General features: G+C 39.2%; 1 protein-coding gene across 1 annotated transcript in view; it reads right to left on the bottom strand.

The window, feature by feature from the left end:
* PDE5A (phosphodiesterase 5A) overlaps positions 1-17,041 on the bottom strand; it is a 141,335-nt gene extending 124,294 nt beyond the window's left edge. The window contains exons 1-2 of the mRNA XM_030025627.2: positions 16,487-17,041; positions 10,719-10,797 (exon numbers count right to left, since the gene is read on the bottom strand). The gene's annotated coding sequence lies outside the window, so the exon portion shown is untranslated. The remainder of the gene's footprint in view (positions 1-10,718; positions 10,798-16,486) is intronic.
* Between the last annotated feature and the right edge of the window lie 605 nt (positions 17,042-17,646).

Raw genomic sequence — 17,646 nt, 5'->3', positions numbered from 1 at the left:
TACTGTTATGGAAAATATGCCAAAACCTACACTATATGGTTCTGCATGCAGTTGTTTCAAAATATCCTAGAGACCAGATGCACATCAGAAACAAAATGCTGCAACTTAAGGCCAATAATACTAATTTGATAGGTGTATATAATGTCATCCAGTATGGAAACAAAAGTCAGGACAGCTGATGTAATCAACAGAAAATACTGAATTTGGTTAATATCTTTTAGTGATTGTTTGTTTTACTGATTCTGGGATCTGTTTGATAATATCCAAATGTAAATATTGTTTGTACAATGTAACCCTAGGTTACTGTGTTTTCTCCCCCCACCGCCCCCCCCCGCCTCCCCCATCAGGGGAATTTGGGCTTGTTCTTGAGTAACTGAGACAGAAGTACCAAAGTACAGTAAATCCAACATAATACTTTCTTACCCCAAAATACACATTCCAAAACACTGGAAGAACACAGCATTTTTTCTTAATTATTTACTCAAGAAAACAGATGAAAAATAATAGCTTTTCATGTGGCAAGGAGAATATAGTTCAGTAAGCTCATGAGTGATTAAATGAATGTACTGTGCGTACATCTTAATATGTAATATGCATATAGTTCCATCTTGCTTCTATATTAGTGCATGGAGTCAGGGGAGAATAGATCTCTAAAGGCAAAGCAGGAGTTACTCTGGTAGCCCAGAAACCAAGAGGAAGATAGCCTGAAAAGTACCTTTACTTGGATTTTTTGTTCTACTTTGCATACAAGGTTGCTGTATGTTGGAATCTCATATGCATGCATGTAATATTTGTCTTTTAAGCACAATTAATGTTCTGAGAAAGAGATTTAATGTGCAGTTGAAGGCTGAAAGAGCTACTTGCAACTTAGGGATCCAGCTCCATGGTTGTATACTCTGTCCTGGAGCCAGAATAACTTTTTCCTATGTGTAGGTAAGGAGAGCGAGGCTTGAGCAGAGCTGGTTGTTAGGGGGATGTAGCAGCTCTCGGCGTAGAGCAGGCAAGTGACACTGCCTGTTTGTCTCTCCTGGAGCTGCCAGACTGTGCCGATGTAATTTGCTCTGAATATGCTGCTCTTCTCTACTTTCTAATCAATTTGAAGTGATCACTAGCAATGCCAGGCATCTGTGTAACTGTTAGGGTGCATAACTTTTATTGAATTATCTGTTTTCAGCTTGCATTATCAGGTTACTTTTCTTTTGGAGGCATGTATAAGAGAACATGCCTCTGCCTAGGGAATTTAAGTCTGTTGTATAAAGCCTATGACTAGTGCCAATTATAAGTGCAAAGAATAGCCTTTTTTGTTTGGGTTTTCCTTTGATGTGTATCTAGAGGAAGCATGCAAACCACTTTTCTGGTTTATCTGACCTCTCTGTGGTAAGTTCCAATCAGATTTAGTTTTCAATTAACTATAAAAAGTGCAGGATTTTAGAAGCTGCAATTCCAAATGATTCCCAGCACAAACCCCAAACAGCTGCACTTTGTGCTGGGAAATGCCTTGGAAGCTGAAGGAGGGATCCTTCTCTCCAGGCCATGTAGATGTTTTACAGCTGCGAATATGGCCTTGAGGTTAAAGTAACTTCCTTGGAGAGTCCGTCTGTAGATGGGCTGGCCAAGCAGTTTTGTGGTTATGAAGTATGCCCTTGGTCTGTTCTTCTGAATGCCTGCTGTGGAGAAAAGAATGTGGTGATCGAAGATCTGCACATCTCCACCTTCTGAGGCCCTGCTTTTAGCACTCTGTCAGGTCTCTTTGCATACACTTACTGCATTTTGGAGCCATACTAACACGTACGGACAAGTTTGGCTAACCCCAAAGAGAGCGTGCCTGTGTCTGGGAAGCAGCGTGAGCCTTGCCTGGGTGTGAGGTGCTGAGTGGTCTTATTGACTGTGTGGGGAAGCAGAGAAGTCCTGGGCTGGAAACTGTGCTGACGCAAGTGCCTTGTTTCTGGTAATTCGACTAGTGTTTGTTTTATGTACCCTCAACTTTCTCAAGCAACTCTGAAAGCCCCAACTCCAATGTCTGCTTTACAACTATCTGACAACTAATTTAATAAAAACTCTGCAATTAACAGGCTGAGTTCATGCGGCTCATGTTTTTCAGGGCCTCATCTGAAGGCTTTGCAATTACGGACGGGCAGAACTTTGCAGACACTGCACCAATACACTAAGCTCTGCTCTAATGTTCTTTAAAAAAAGAGTTACCCTTACCGTGTTGTTTCTGCTTTACTATTTCTAAACTATGCAAATTCAGGAAGCTGCCTCTTGCACATGATTATAAATTGCTGGTTGTGGTAAGGTATCTAACAGGCAGCTAAAATATAATAAAAATATTAAATGCATTTTCATATTGTATGCATTCTGTTTACATATTATTCACCAGAGACTCTGAATTTGCTTCAGAACAATAAACATGAAGGGGACAAGTTCTTTTCTTAGTAACAAGAGCAGATACAGCAGAAGCTATTTGGCCTATAGTTCTTCCCTTGAGGAACTTTGTCTGAAAAAGATATGAAGAAAAATATCAATAAAATATCAAGATTTGACCTATTGCTGATTATGTGAGAAATGCACAGGAGAAACTTGGGGCAGGAATTTAATAAGAGGGGGAAGGAAAGCAGGGTGCAAAGTATATCCTTAAAAATTAGAATTTTCGAATTTGTAAGAACAGCAGGTTTTATTAGTGGCTTATAAACAACAGTGAAACCTGGAAGTGACAATTAACAGCAGCCCACGGCTTGTTAAGTCCATGATAGAAGGTTATAATTCATATGCCATCTGGATGTGGAAATTCTGTTGAAAGCAGCTCTTCAAATGAGCTCATCACTTGGTGCTGAATACTCTTCTGCAGGAATGTGTCTCAAAGAACAGCAATAGAAATGGGGGGCAACAAGTTTCGGAGTAAGAAACGATAAATTCTGTGAGGGGAGGAGGGTGACTGTTTTCATCTTTGACTTATCAATATTATTCTGAATTCAAGAGTTTCAGTTAGATCCAGAAGTCTAGGTGCTCCATGGAAGTAAAGGAACCGTATTTGGCTAAGAAGGGATAGGAAAGGTAGATAGTGAATGAAGAACTACTAAAATGTTTTTATGGCAGAAACCCAAACCAATCAAACAGATGCTAGGTAGTGAATAAGGAGAGACAAATGAAGTTTGGAGACTTAACTGCAGAAAAAAGTTGCTCTCCTGGGGGGAAAAAAAAAAAAAATCCTCATCTTTGTCTATTTGTGGACTTTTGTGGTTTTTCAGTGGTCCAAAGAGAATGGAGAACCCTGGAAGCCAAACAGGATGGTGTTTCAGTAAAGGCATGCTACAGTAAATGTGTAAATGAGCTGACCAGTGTAACAAGTATTAACTTAAGTATATGTTATTGCATGGCTTGCCTTAGACTTGTGGTCTAAACCATAGGGAATGGGTGCTTTGAGATGGTGTACAGTTCTTGTTTCTTCCCGAGTGAGAGTGGTGATCTGGTTAGACTGTGCCATGTACCCCCCCAAAAAAGTCCTGCCGCAGACTTTCCTACAAAGCTTATTCTGAATACCTGGCAGGGAATTGAAAATGGGAGAAAAATATAAAAATAAAATATGAAAGATAGTTTGGTCAATTCTATCAGCTGATCTGACACAGAAGATGGGGAAACTTGTTTTATTTAGGCTAGCAAAATAGAAGATGGGTAATATGTCATACATCTTACATAAAAGAGGGTGAATGCTAGTGAGAAGAGATTATTTCAGCTAATTGATAACACTGACACAACAAATTCATGGTGAATTAAAGCCATTTTAGACTGGGAAGTAGAAGGGGCTCTTAATTTTTAATGCAGGGAAAGCTTGGAGCAGGTTTTTAACATTTGACTCAAGGATGGCAAAAAAGCAAGCTACTTCTATGGTTGAGTTTGAGCTCCCTGAGAGATTAGATGATGTGGTGCCTGTCATAGCAGAGATCAGGTTTAATGACTCAAGAACTCACCTCTCATCTATGTTTGCAGTTCCCAAAGAAGGTTTGGGGGAGTGTATTCTGCTCCAGTCTGTGCATCATCAGAAATAGTAATGAAATTTACAGTAATTACCACTGTATAACTGCCTAAATCGAAGGGGGTATGTAGGGGTCTGCCTTTAAAGTCCCCATGCCCTAGAACCCAGTGCAGTTCCTAGACAGTGGGATTAGTAATAAATTGAATGGAGATCCTAAAATAGCCTTCCAGAAATTTAGCCCCAGGAATTGTCTGAAGTTAATCGGTTTTATTTAGTATTTAACATGAAGAAAATGCGTATACAAGTGGCAGCAGTAATTAAACTTTCAAGAGTGATTACAAGTAAAACTAAAATCACATATGATAAGCTCAGTGTGTTAAACACAGCATGTCACTTAAAGAAATATTAATACATGACATGGACCTGAAGCAATCTGATATGGATGCTAATTATTTTTAGCTGTTATGTTCTTTAATTAAAATCAGGCTTTTCTGATAGCCGTGGCTGTCTCCACATACATTCCTTTAAAGTGTTTCACCTTGAATAATATTTGTTCCACTAAGTGACCACAACTACAGTCAGCACACAATGTATTTTGGAGTTGTGAAAGGTGAGCTCATAAAGAGTACACACAACCCGCAGCCTGATCCATGGGCAGTGATTGCTGTAAGCCCAGACAACTGCTTTTGTTTTCATGTGCGCTGAAGGTAGTCTCTGCTTGCATTTACATTCAGAGATGCTTTTGACAGAATCAAAATCCCAGTCATCAGTTTTCCTACTCTGACTAGTCATCTGTATAGTGGTGCTTTGTAAAGATGTGCTGTCAGCTGAAATTCATACCATTAGTCCTATTGTTGATTCAGCTAGTCATTCCAAAGTCTGGGCTATGTCTCCTATCGGTTTCTTCCTTACGTATTCTTTTCTTTGAAGTATTGCTGATCTAGCACTGTATTAAAATCATTCTGTGTACATAGAGTATATTTTATAGTAATGCGTGTATTTGCTTATTTTGCTAAGGACCTTCAGGAATAATCTTTAATTTTTAAAAATGCTGTACTTATTAAAATTGTACTTGCCTCTTTCCTAACAGACCATTCAGTTCTGAGATGAAGGTACTATAGGGTCATTCCCTTAGCATGGGAAGGATGCAAGAGAAACCTTAATCATTTCAGTTTAAGCCCAGGTCAAAATGAGACTCACTACTACACCTGATCCATACTGTTGTTGTTTATAGAACCAAAAACTATTAAAATCAGAGCTATGAGGACCTCAAAGTCAATTAAACCATTCCTGAAGATTTAATCATGGCATTTATTTGGGAAGTCTAATAATCATTAGACATATGAGGATCAACTGTGAGAATGGCAACTTCAGCCATGCCTAAAACTGAACCTTATAGAAAAATTCTTTACAAATTTAAAGCCATGAAGCAAATGGATTTCTTTGGAGTTGGGAAGACATAGTTCTGTTTGGGATTCTATTTTTTCAAAAGGGTCATCTCAGGAGCAATTGACAAGAAAATGACAAAGTGTATTAAAAATACTATTCTGCTTTTAGTATTTTATTCTGCTTTATTTTGTATTATATCCTGTTTTGTATGGTACATGATAAAGCACAGTCTGCTCAAAGAAATTAAGTTGCAGAAATCATGGTCTTAAGTGGTAAGCTGAGAATGTCTGATAAATTGAAAATAGCTAACTTGGAGAAGCGATAGCTGGTATTTTCTCCTGAATGAAAAAGAGCCTGTCTCTTTTGACATGCATTCTTGCTATCTGCTGATCTTGGCATTTAAGAATGTTGCAGAATAGGACAGGACTGAATTAAGAGAACTTGGATGAGTAAATTCTCTTGTGGCTGTTTAGGAAGTTATCTGCAAAAGAACTTCAGTTGCAAGGAATCTCTTCTACTTAGAAGGCAAAAAGGGAAAACTAAACGCCCCTATCGCACACGGCGTGCTCTCTGATTTCCCCACCACCCCGATATGCAGCCAGGTTTCTCTGAGGAGAAAGCGTAAATGGTAATTGTTGGGTTTTTTTCCATAGTGGTGCAAGAATTTTTTGAACAGATGCTGACTGATTCCGTTCTGTGCAATTGGACTGGTGGCTGAGTATTTGTTCAGGCTGCCAAGTTATGAAATGTTTGATGTACAAGCTGAGTGTGAATAAAGGTTTTATTACTTTGAACAAGACATCTCTGCTGAAAATTCCCTTGCTTACATTTGCATGGATATTGATGACCTGTTAGTTAAATGTGGATAGAAAAATGTCAGATGGACTAAAACAGATCAAATAATATTTCTTCTTAGTTTTGCCCTTCAAATGTTTTACGGTTAATATCACTGGGCTTCCCTCCTCTTCTCTTGATGTGTGTTTACTGGTTGTTACGTGGTCACCTTTTTAAATACAGGAGAAACCCACAAATCATCTGGCTGCTTTTATTGTAATTTATGTGAACAGAGTTGTTGACTCTGCTTTCATAGGTGAAGGAATAGTTTCTAAACGGGGTGTGTGCAGAACTCCTTTTTACGTTTTTATTTGTATTTAAAATGGTATCTCTGAAAAATAGGAAGCTTTCCAGGGTCTAATATCTTTCAGATATGCTAGGAGAAGCTTGAATTAATCCTCTTTAGGTCTGTCTCAAGTATTAAAATACTAATGTTGGCGTATTTTTAAAAATCTAGATTGTACCTGTATTCTTGCCTGTCTTTCATTTTTGTCAAGAAAGGTTTATAATTTCATCTGATAATGATTTAAAAATGAGTGATATGATCAGTTTTTTAGTTTTCTTATATTCTTTTTCTCTTCTCTCAAAGTGTTTTTTCTAAGTGAAGACAAATAGGAAAGGCAAATATGAAGAATTGTCCGTTTCAGGAAGGAAATTGGTCTGTTTAAGTACAGTGAAAGAGAAAATGAAGTTTCAATGTTTTATATTAAATGATTTTATTCTCAACAAGATCTAGTTACTAATATTTAATCATGTTATTAAGTAATTACATAGCATTTCTGAAATAATAGCTAATGCTAGAAATTACATAGTAAATTCAAAGATTACTTTCTTTCAAAAGGGACACTTCAGTCATGCTGTTGCGGTGCTGCAGTACGAGTCTGATCTGGACGAATGTCCTTACATCTCTAGAAAAATTTCAGAAAAAATGCTTCTAGAGGAAAGTGGCGCTAGATGATAGTAAAACTATAAATGATGCCCAGATTTACTTAAATTCATGGAACTAATATCTCATTAGCTGCCACACCATAGCCAAATAGAATTTAAAGAACTCCAGTAACCTCTATGCATAGAAGCAGCTTTGCAGTTACCTAAAGCCTATATACCCTTCTGTCCTCCTCATGTGTGAGGAGAAAACTAATAATGTGAGAACCAATCTGATTGTTTGCTTATCTAAAAGGCTTCAAAGAAGTAGTACCCAAGCCATGCTGGCTCCTAGGCGGTAATGCTGAACAAGTAAAGTGTTACAAACAGCATTGTATTTTTTTGTTCTTGTCAGCTAAAGTTTCCAAATGCTGTAAAATTCTTCTGTGTTTCTGATCCTTCTCATAATATTGTTGTATGATACTATAATTGTACAAGAGTTGTGTCAGCACCCTATGAGCCAACATCTGGAAACTATTAAAATTCTTCACAGAGCATAGGATGGCACAGGAGCAACTGATGCATCTGGGAAGATCAAAACCTTTCTGTTGTGCCCTGCTAGGGTAAGTGATTGCCAGGTTAAGGCTGGGAATGTCTCAGGATCCTTCAGACAGACTTCTAGTATATATACAGTGTGATGCAGGGCTGCGCGTGTAGTATGACCAGGTACCTAAATGCTCCATGTGAAGAGGATATGGAACATTGCTCTCCTGGTTTTGTTTTGTTACACTCACTCAGTGGCAGTCCAGTCTGTAAAAAGTGACAGCTACTTCTGTGTGGATAAATTTCACATCTGAAACCAAATATTTTGAATCTAACTGCATGTCTTGCATTTGATTTGTACATGTGCACAATGACTTGGTGGCATATGGCATGAATCGTAGGTAGGACAACGTGTCACGTGTGACATGAACTGTACAGTAGTATTTTGTCCATGCTGATGTAATTCGTCTATTCAAACTTAAGGAGCTCACTTAGCAGGGCAACCTAATTTTTCATCTTTCCTTTCTTCTCTGGTACTGTAGTTTATTCATTATCCAGTTCAAAACCAAGTATTTTAAATGCACATGTTGTGAGATTATTTATGCAAGGCCATTTCTGTCTGGTTATTATAGATTTTCTACAGAAATTAGGAAAGCTCATTTTAAAATTCAAGATGAAGGGTAGCTTTTCATTACTACTTTTTCTGGACTCTTACTTTGTCTTATTAATACCATAACTGGCAACCTTCATCAAGCTCCCTTGATTCTCATGATTCTGTTAACAGGCTGAAAGTACATATTCCAAGAATAGGAAGACAGAATTTTTTGCTGTTAGAGAAACTGGTTTTAGGCAGATGTTCTGTTTAGTTTGGTACCAGTAAAATGATTCATAAGCTTCAAAAGTGGTTCCTGAAATTTTACTTGCACCAGCCCTATGAAAATACAACAGGTGAACTAAAAAAGGACAGAAACAGTAGATAATAACTAATATTGTTAGGTGGCTTTCTGAGAATCTCAGATAATTGTTACTCTGTCTGGAGTCTCTGCTGAGTAAGGAGAAAGACTGTACATAAAGCAGTGGCATGTTCAGTGTTATGTACATGCATATACATGTGTGTGTATATATATACATCTCTATATGTATCTAATAGGCTTAATGGATCAAGTCTTGCAGAGAGCTGCATGTAGGCAGAACCTTATACTTGTGATGCTGAAGTCAGAACTCAGGCTGGATGAAACCAATTCCAGGGCCCAAATAAGTAGCTTTAAGAACTAGGCTTTACATCTCTTACGATGCTATAGCCAGACAAAAATAAAATCTGCTTGGAAATGAGAAAAGATTATTAAAAATGCTTCTTATTTTTAGTCTGAAATGCTTGCAGGTGTATATATCATCCCTGCTTGTAAAGGGGAGATGAAATTACACCAGAACTTTGCTGAATATATCTGAAGTCTTTCATTTTCTTTTGCTTGTTCGAGTTATCCAAGCCTCAGGTACAGAAATGAATGTCGTGCTAGACTATGGCAGAAATCTTGTGATTTACTACTTAAAGACAGTCTCCTTAACTGTGTAGAATGGATGTAACTCCGATGGTGCCATTTAACTTTTCACTGAAATGGTAGCATGTGTCCTCTGCTTAAAACCACTTCTGGGCTGTGCTCATACATTTATTCAGCTTCCAACTCTGTCCCCTGGACTAAAAGCCTTTGCTCTGGTTTGTCTATCTTCGCTCCAGTGAGGGGTGAGGTTAACAGCAATTTGTTAGTGTTGGCATGCAACAGTGCTCCTTGGGCTTTCTTTCACCTTTCCTTTCAAGGAGAAAATGCTGAGGCTTTTGGTTATAGGGCCATAATCTAAACATAAGCATGTAGTTTTAAGTTAAAAGATGAAATAATCCAATGGCTATGAGACAGGATTGGATTGTAAAGAAAAGAGGTAATGAAATAGTAAAAATTCAGGGGAAAGGTAGGATGCAAGCGAAGCTTGGGGAGATTGAAGTGACCCACTAGCAGACCAGATGGACATAAAACTAAATGAGAACTGACTGGGCTGCAGTAAGTATGAGGGAAGTCTGAAATTGGGAAGGCAAATCCCGAATCACCCCAGACAGAGCCAGACTGTTGCTGACCCTTAGTAGCGCTTCCTACCAAAGAAAAAAAATATATTTCTGAGAAATTCAAGAACGGTGTAACTTCTGTAATGGTCACTAACAGTCTTCCATAAAAATGGAACAACAAACGTAGAATAAATAAATTTTTATTTAGGTTCTACTTGATCTCAAAGTAGAGACTTGTAAACCATTTCTTTACTGCTAGGTGCCATACAGCCATTTTTAAGCTGTTACATGCAACGATGCCAGTTCTCAAACTGGCCTCTGAAATTGTCTAGATGAGCTGTAGGCTGAATGTCTCCAGGTGAGCAACCACTGTTTGGCAGTAGCGGCTTGGTTAGAGACTTTTAGTGGAGCCATCGGCCTGGCAGGGGGAAGAGCTCAGCAGCCTTCCTCCCAGCTCTGCCATGGGTGCTGGTGACACCCAGCCTTGGCTTAGAGGGTAGGGCCATGGCAGAGTGAGGCATGGATGTGCTGGCTTGGCCTGGTGAGTAAAGCTGGAGGGCACAGTTGTGTTTGGGTGTGAGTAGGCAGTGCGTGGAAGAAGAGGGACTAGGGAGAGGCTGTGCTGCGGCAGCAACTGAAGCAACTACTGCTTGCAGTGTCTGAGACTGCTGTTCCTGGTATTCATGGCAGTACCTACCACTGCTACGTAAACTAATTCTGGTGAAAAGTTTCTAGGATGCGTAAGCGGGCGTTACTTCCTTTGATATTCCCCACTCTTTGTATTTCTCTACACAACTAACGCCAGACATAGCAATGGGAGCGTGAGTGACTTGGTGATGTAGCATGACATCTAGGCAGTAAGTAGCACTGTTCTGTAGGTACGTGCTCTGTCACGTGTGCATCTTGTACCTGTGCGTGAAGAAAGGGCAAAGACTTAGTGCTGTTTGTGCTGTGTCTGCCCCCGGCTCTAATGGTTCACACAAGCAAACTAAGTTTGGGATTACTCAACACTGGGTTTATTCCTCTGAAATATGACAATAAAAACTGTTTTGTTCTTACCTGACAGAGCTGTCTACTTGCAATATGTATCACCACATCTGTTTAGTGATAAACACTGGGTTTTTTTGTTCTACTAGCCCTGCAAAGCAAGGAAACAAGGAGATAAATTGTATTTTCACTGAATTCCAACCAACTACATCTGCCTGAGGCATTGTAAGTCTACATGCCACTGAAGTCTTATTACTGGTGAAAGCGTATCAACCAGAAGGGATCAAGCTTGATTTTTCATATTCCAGGCTAGAATCTTGCTGGGCTGAAATCAAGAAATACCTTTCAAGTTGTAATTTAAATGTATGACAAACAGATGAGGCAGCCCTAAAGCACCAAATGTACATACCTATTTTAGAGAATAAGATCACGCTTTAAGACACTGAGGTTAATATTGCCATCTAAATTAAGAGGCCAGGTTTCCTTAAGCAACTGGGATTTTGGTAATCTGAGGACACAGGCATACTCCATACTATGAAGAAAGGCAAGAAATCTTCATGGTCCTTGTCAATCAGGAATAAATTTGTCTCTCCAAATCTGGAGATAAGTTTAACCCTACGCTTTAGAGAGACATACCAGTGAAGCACCTGCCCAAGAACCTGGTGTGTGCTACCTTGAAGTGCAAGCATATGCAAATAATCCATTTCTAGCTACTTTTAGAGGAGACCAGATCATTACAATATAAATGACTAATTCTACATGGAAAACGTATGGAAAATAAAAGAATTTTATTCCTGTGTCTTGCAAGTAATTAGCTCAGTTCCTGAGGAGGTAACACAATATATAGTTCACCTCTAAATGCTGACCTACTATTGTCTTGAGGTACTAATGGCTATGCAGAACTGCATGTTGTAGATCTAACAATTGAGGTGAAATTAGGCTTTGACTAACAGAGAAGAAAGCCTAGTAGATACCCAGGTTTCCAAGCCACAGGCTGGCTTCGCTGGAAAGGTAAATGTAACTGATTTGCGCTAGCTTTTCTGCCCGAGCTATAGTGTTGCACATTGTTTTGGAAAATGTTTACAGGCTGGAGAAATGGGCCAGCAGGAACCTCATGCAGTTCAACAAAGGGAAATGCAAAGTCCTACACCTGGGAAAGAACGATCCCAGGTGCCAGGACATGCTGGAAAGCAGAAAGGACCCTGGGGGGTCCTGGTGGGCACCAGGTTGAACACGAGGCAGCAGTGTGCCCTTGCGGTAAAGGCGGTGAATGGTATCTTGGGCTGCATTAGGAGGAGTGTTGCCAGCAGGTTGAGGGAGGTGATCCCTTCCCGTCTGCTCAGCACTGGTGAGGCCACACCTGGACCTGGAGTGCGGGGTCCAGTTCTGGGCTCCCCAGTACAAGAGAGATGTGGAGCTATGAGGGAAAAGTCCAGCGAAGGACAACTAAGATGATTAAGGGACTGCAGCATCTCTCTTATGAGGAAAGGCTGAGAGAGCTGGGACTGTTCAGCCTGGAGAAGGGAAGGCTCAGGGGAGGTCTCATCGATGGGTACAAATACCTGCAGGGAGGGTGCAAAGCGGCTGGATGGAGCCAGGCTCTTTTCCTTGGTGCCCAGTGCCAGGACCAGAGGCAATGGGCACAACCTGAAACACAGAAAGTTCCCCCTCAACATCAGGAAACACTTTTTCACTGTGAGGGTGACCGAGCACTGGCAGAGGTTGCCCAGAGAGGTGGTAGAGTCTCCGTCCTTGGAGATGTTGAAAAGCCATCTGGACGTGGTCCTGGGCAGCCTGCCGTGGGTGACCCTGCCTGAGCTGGGGGACTGGACAAGATGACCTCCTGAGGTGCCTTCCAGCCTCAGCCGTTCTGTGAAGTTACACTGAAATGAAGCTTCTGCATATGCTTAGCTTTTGAGAAACAAGTGCTTCTAATGCTTTTCTGCTATGAAACTACTATTAAAAATACATCTGATTATCAAAATCTTTTGCAGGCTAAATAAGAGTTTATTGGCACTGAATATTAGATAGAGTTCAGAGATGTCATATTTTCCTATTGCTGTGCCAAAGCTATTAAAGCTGCACCTGAAACTAACAACTCTAAACAGGCGGTCTTTCTTTGGCTTTACTGTAAGAAAGATTAAGTCCTCTTCTTCAAAGTCTGTTTATGGATTGCTGGTTTTAATAAAAAAATCTGACTTTGCACAACTGCTGTTCTTTAACATGCACAGTTATAACTTGTTTGTGCTCTGTATTTAAAACAAAGTGCAGAACACAAAAGTAGAAGTGGTACTGGAGCTTTTTTTTTTTCCCAGAATGCCTGCAGCTATGATTTTTCACTCAGTAAAGATTTTTGACCTAAAGGAATAAAGAGTAGGCAGATGCTCAGAGAACAAGCGATAAGGATCTAGGAAGGTTTTAAGACCTGCAGCTCATGACAAACTAAAATCCTTTGCAAACAGATTTACAATTAGCTTCTTAGCTATGTTCTGATGAGATTTCTGAGGACTCAAGGAATTCTTGGTGGTTCAGAAAGAGAACTTAACCTTCTCTTAATATGCCTCATGTTCTGTCAGCTATGCAGAGGCAATGGAAAACATTTGTCAAAACAGATGGCAGTGCTAGCCCCCCGCCACTGAATACAAATGGTAAGTTCAAGGTCCAGTTAATGGCGGGTGAGCCAAGAAACATTTGGAGATTTAGTTCAACATTGAATGTACCCCAAAGAATACAGTATTACAATTCCAGGACTTCTTGGCTATGGCCAAACTCTGAATACTGCAAGAACAGTCATTTCATAGTTTACACTTCCAGCCAGAACAAAGAACTGCTGAGGTACACGAAAACTAAGATGTAGCAGTTAACACGGTTTTCAAGATTTTTGAAAAGACATGTTCGACAGCTGGTTCAGTCCAGCAGAACATTTTTTGCCTAGCGCTTCATGACAGTCTACTGTGCCATTCAATTGCTTTTCATATACTAAAATAATATTTATCTTAAAAGCAATTATGTGTATAGAATATACTAAGAGACTAAATGTGAAAATATCTGGGTTTTCTGTTAAAAAAAATGCTGGCATGTTACACTAAGTTTCGCAGAACAGTTAGGTAAAATGTGGAAACTATGATCTGTGTAGCTGAAGTGTTTGTAATTGCTGGTGGCATGGCTACTAAAAGCAAAACAAAGTTGCAGAGATGTTGTCTTACATGCATCCAATGAAATAGATACAGGGTAATTTGTGCTTATTAAGTTAATGAAAAAAGCAATGATTTAAACAACTCACTGTTACATAAACAGATGTTACTTGCCTGAGTTTAAAATATGAATAAAGAAAAAGCTCCTACAAAGTGTTTGCAATAGTGACATCAGTGCTTTTTATTGATCCTAGTTATTTAATCATGTATTATTCTGTAAAGGTAGTTGGTTTTTGGGTTGGGGTTTTTTTTTTTTTGTTTGTTTGTTTTTTTTTTTTTTAATGGAGTGGATACAATGCTACCCACTGCAATGCAGTAAGTGCAATCTTATACTGCACCATGTCTGTCTCTACCTATGTACCCTTTGCCTGTATGTTAGGAATTAGGCATCGAAGATGAGATGTGTAGCACTGTTGAAAGCATAAATAACTTCTTAGTCTTACACACAAGTGCCTGTCATCAGGTTCAGAATGTTTCTTCCCAGTTATACCTCACTGCACTTCCTTCTTCCTTCTGCACGCTGCAGGGAATGTACAGCCTTAACTTAAAATCAAGAGCAAGGGCTGAAAGATAACTAACATGCCTGATAGTTATCAGACGGCCCATATCTGCTTTCCTCAGCTTAGCATTAATGACTTCATAAGGATTAGTTAAGGCTACCAGACCTACCCTAGTTTTTTTTCTTCTAGAATTTCTTGAACCTACAGGATAGACTTTTAAACTGAAGAGTGAAAACCAAGTTACTGTTAACTATATCTTAAGGTAAGCTGTTAAATGTCCAGTGTTACTATTTTATTTATTTAGAGTTGTAAAGAAGTGTTCATGTGCACTGTACCCTGTGTTGTAACTTGCTTGTGAGTATGGAATGATGGCAGGTACTTAATTTCTATAGCTGTGGTTTCAGATTGGACCTAGAGACCATACTTAAAATCCAACTAATCTTGAAGATGTGAAAGTCTTCCTTGTCAAAACCCTTGTGATCTTTACGCAACAAATTTGGTGAATATGTCACCATTACTTCCTACAAAGCAGAACTGAGAGATATGTGAAAAAAGCTGTTAAATCTTCCCTTAGGAATTAGGCCCTGAAGATCAGTGCAAGACCCATATGCAGATGTTAACACACATCAGTTGCCAGTAATATTCAACTTGGAAAACATTGTATGTTCCAAATAACTGTGGCAGATGTACAATAAAGTATGTAGAGATGTGGGAGGTAATCATTAATACTAAGGATTTTGAGGATCTTCTTGACAGATAACAGCTTGCTGTTGCAGCTGTCTTGGGAGAATTGCTGTTACTTGGAAGCAGCACACTTCTATGCCTCTTTTCTTGACAGTGCCTGGGATTAATTAAGTCTGCTGTTACCTAAATATCTCTATAGTCAAGAATCGATCTTGAAGGAAATGGCTGCGGAGATCCAAATTGAATGGCAAAGAATTATGGTTGCCAAATTTCCTTACATAGGTATTTTTTTTAGCTGAGACTTTCACTGTGTAGTTAGACACTAACAAAAGTCATTCCTGGATTGAAGCATTTGGAAACAGTATAAGGGAATGAAGGTGGATGTACAGAACTAGAAAACAACTCCTTTGAGTGTATCCATTATTTAAAACAGAAAAAAAAAAATCTGTAAGTAAATTGAGCTTTCAGAAGTTTGGCTAATGAACAAGGTACTTTGGGGTTTTTTGTGAATGTCTTCAGTACTGTACAAACAAAAGAAATGTTATTTTCCATTAATACCTCTATAAACCTAGGTTCTTCTACTTTAATCTTACAGTGACAATAATACAACATTTTATTTCATGATTGCTGTGGCTATTAATCCTATGAGCATAGATCATTTTGTTAAAACACAATTGAAATGTAGCAACCTGTCTACTTTGTCCTCCTAGTCAAATTTGTCCTCATTTGACAGTGTTCTTTTCTAATTTTGACTTAGTAAATTCTGTGAGAGAGAACAATGGTGGCCACCTCTTTCTTATTATACAGGATCAACTGATCAGATAATTCGAGGTCTGATAAAGTATTTCAGTGAATTCAGCTGTATGCAGTAAGCATTACTGTCATTAGGCCATGTTAAAGTAAGCATGCAATTCCCAATTCTTTCATAAACAGCATCAATATACTATGCTTAGCAAGTACCTCTTCCTCCTGTAGAACATGGTTTTGGTTTTGTTTTGAATTTTAAAATGTACCATGTCATTTTAAGTTGGTAAATGGTGTGATTTACTAACTTTCTTGATTGATAGATTGTCTTGGCATCTTGTGAGGACTGCATTCTAGCTTTCTTCCCTTAAAATACAGTCAGTTCTAAGAAAGCAGCATTATTCTTGTGAAAACAGCATTTATATATTTCTCTTGCATGTTTATCCTCAGCATCATCTTACTGGGAACATGTTTAATCTGCCAAAAGAGCTTCTGAACTCTGACTGCAAACCATTCCGCAGTCCAAATTTCTCATGCAAATCCATATGAGTTCAGGTAGGTAGAGAACTTCAGGTTCTCTAAGCACGTTATCCGCAACCAACTTTACAGTTTTCTGAGCCTTATGACTGCTGCATATTCAAAGCACTGTTCACTTATTGTACATGTCACTTAATTTGACTGTGTAACTTCTATCTAGGCAGTTTGTTTTCAATCTTACCTCAGTATTCACAACCTCATCTTGCTGAGAAGTCTTACCCAGGCTCCTTATCCTGAAAACTTGGGGATTTTTATTTGTTTGATTAATTTCCATGGCTTGCAAGCAATCCAGCTTTTGTTCAGTTGGTGTTCGGTAGGCTGGGGCATGCCTCTGCACTGCTTGGGTTTTCTTTAATCAACATATGGACTATAATATATTGTTTGTTTTGAATCTGATGTCATGGGAAAAAGTGTTGCTTGAGTCAGTATGGAAACTTGCCCAGATACGTTCAAGTTGTTTCTTCCTTGACTGTAGTATCTGCTCGAAACTTTTCACTTGCCTTCTAATGGCTATTCCTGCTCATCCACAGGCTGTTTCCAGTCCAAATATAGTGCTACTTGATTGAAAAAATCCAAGAAACAGTTCTCTTTCTGGCACGTGTTTAACAATCCCGACCAAATCCCTTCTGAAATGCCATGGTCCAGTTTGTCATAGAAGGTCACAGGCTTGCTAAGGCTGTCCCTCTGGACGCTTCAGTGACTTCTGCATCTGCACGGCTAAAAAACTCTGCTGCTATCTGGAATGTTTTTCAAACCCTTTTTTCCCCTCCCTCTGAAGTTGCTGTGAGGAAGCAGTGACCTAGGGTACCCTTGTGAAACTCCGATTGACCCGCCATTTGGAATGTGCAGCTAGTGCAGGGCTGTGCCCTACATCGGGGTCCTGTGTTTGGGGTTTTTTGTACTGAAGGAGCCTTTCAGATATTTGGGAATGACTTTAAAAGCACAGCCAAAGTGATTTTATTTGCTTGGCTGCTTAACTAAAGAATATTAGTCAGGGCAAACTAATGTAACTCCACTGATATTAATAGAGCTGAGTTGCAACAACTGAAGAACAAGCCCTTAAATTGTAGGGAAATTATTATACAGGCTGAGCTTAAAAGGCTCTAATGCTGTCTTACAGTGTTTAATACCCAACTAATTTCTAATTAGCTTTTTCTTTCTTGTTAACTTTCCTATTACACTTTTCTCTGTTGATCTCATAGTTTTACTGTAAGAAAACACGGTTCTGATCAAGATACAGCTGTCCTGAGCTGTACCTTCAGATGTATAGTACCTGGTCAGGACAAGAGGCTCAGCAGGCTTCAGAGTTTGCATGTTCCTGTTGAAACATTCAGAAAATCA

This window comes from Aquila chrysaetos, chromosome 1 (genome assembly GCF_900496995.4).
Source record: "Aquila chrysaetos chrysaetos chromosome 1, bAquChr1.4, whole genome shotgun sequence".
In the NCBI taxonomy this organism is placed as follows: Eukaryota; Metazoa; Chordata; class Aves; order Accipitriformes; family Accipitridae; genus Aquila; species Aquila chrysaetos.
This window is presented reverse-complemented; position numbering and strand designations above follow the sequence as displayed.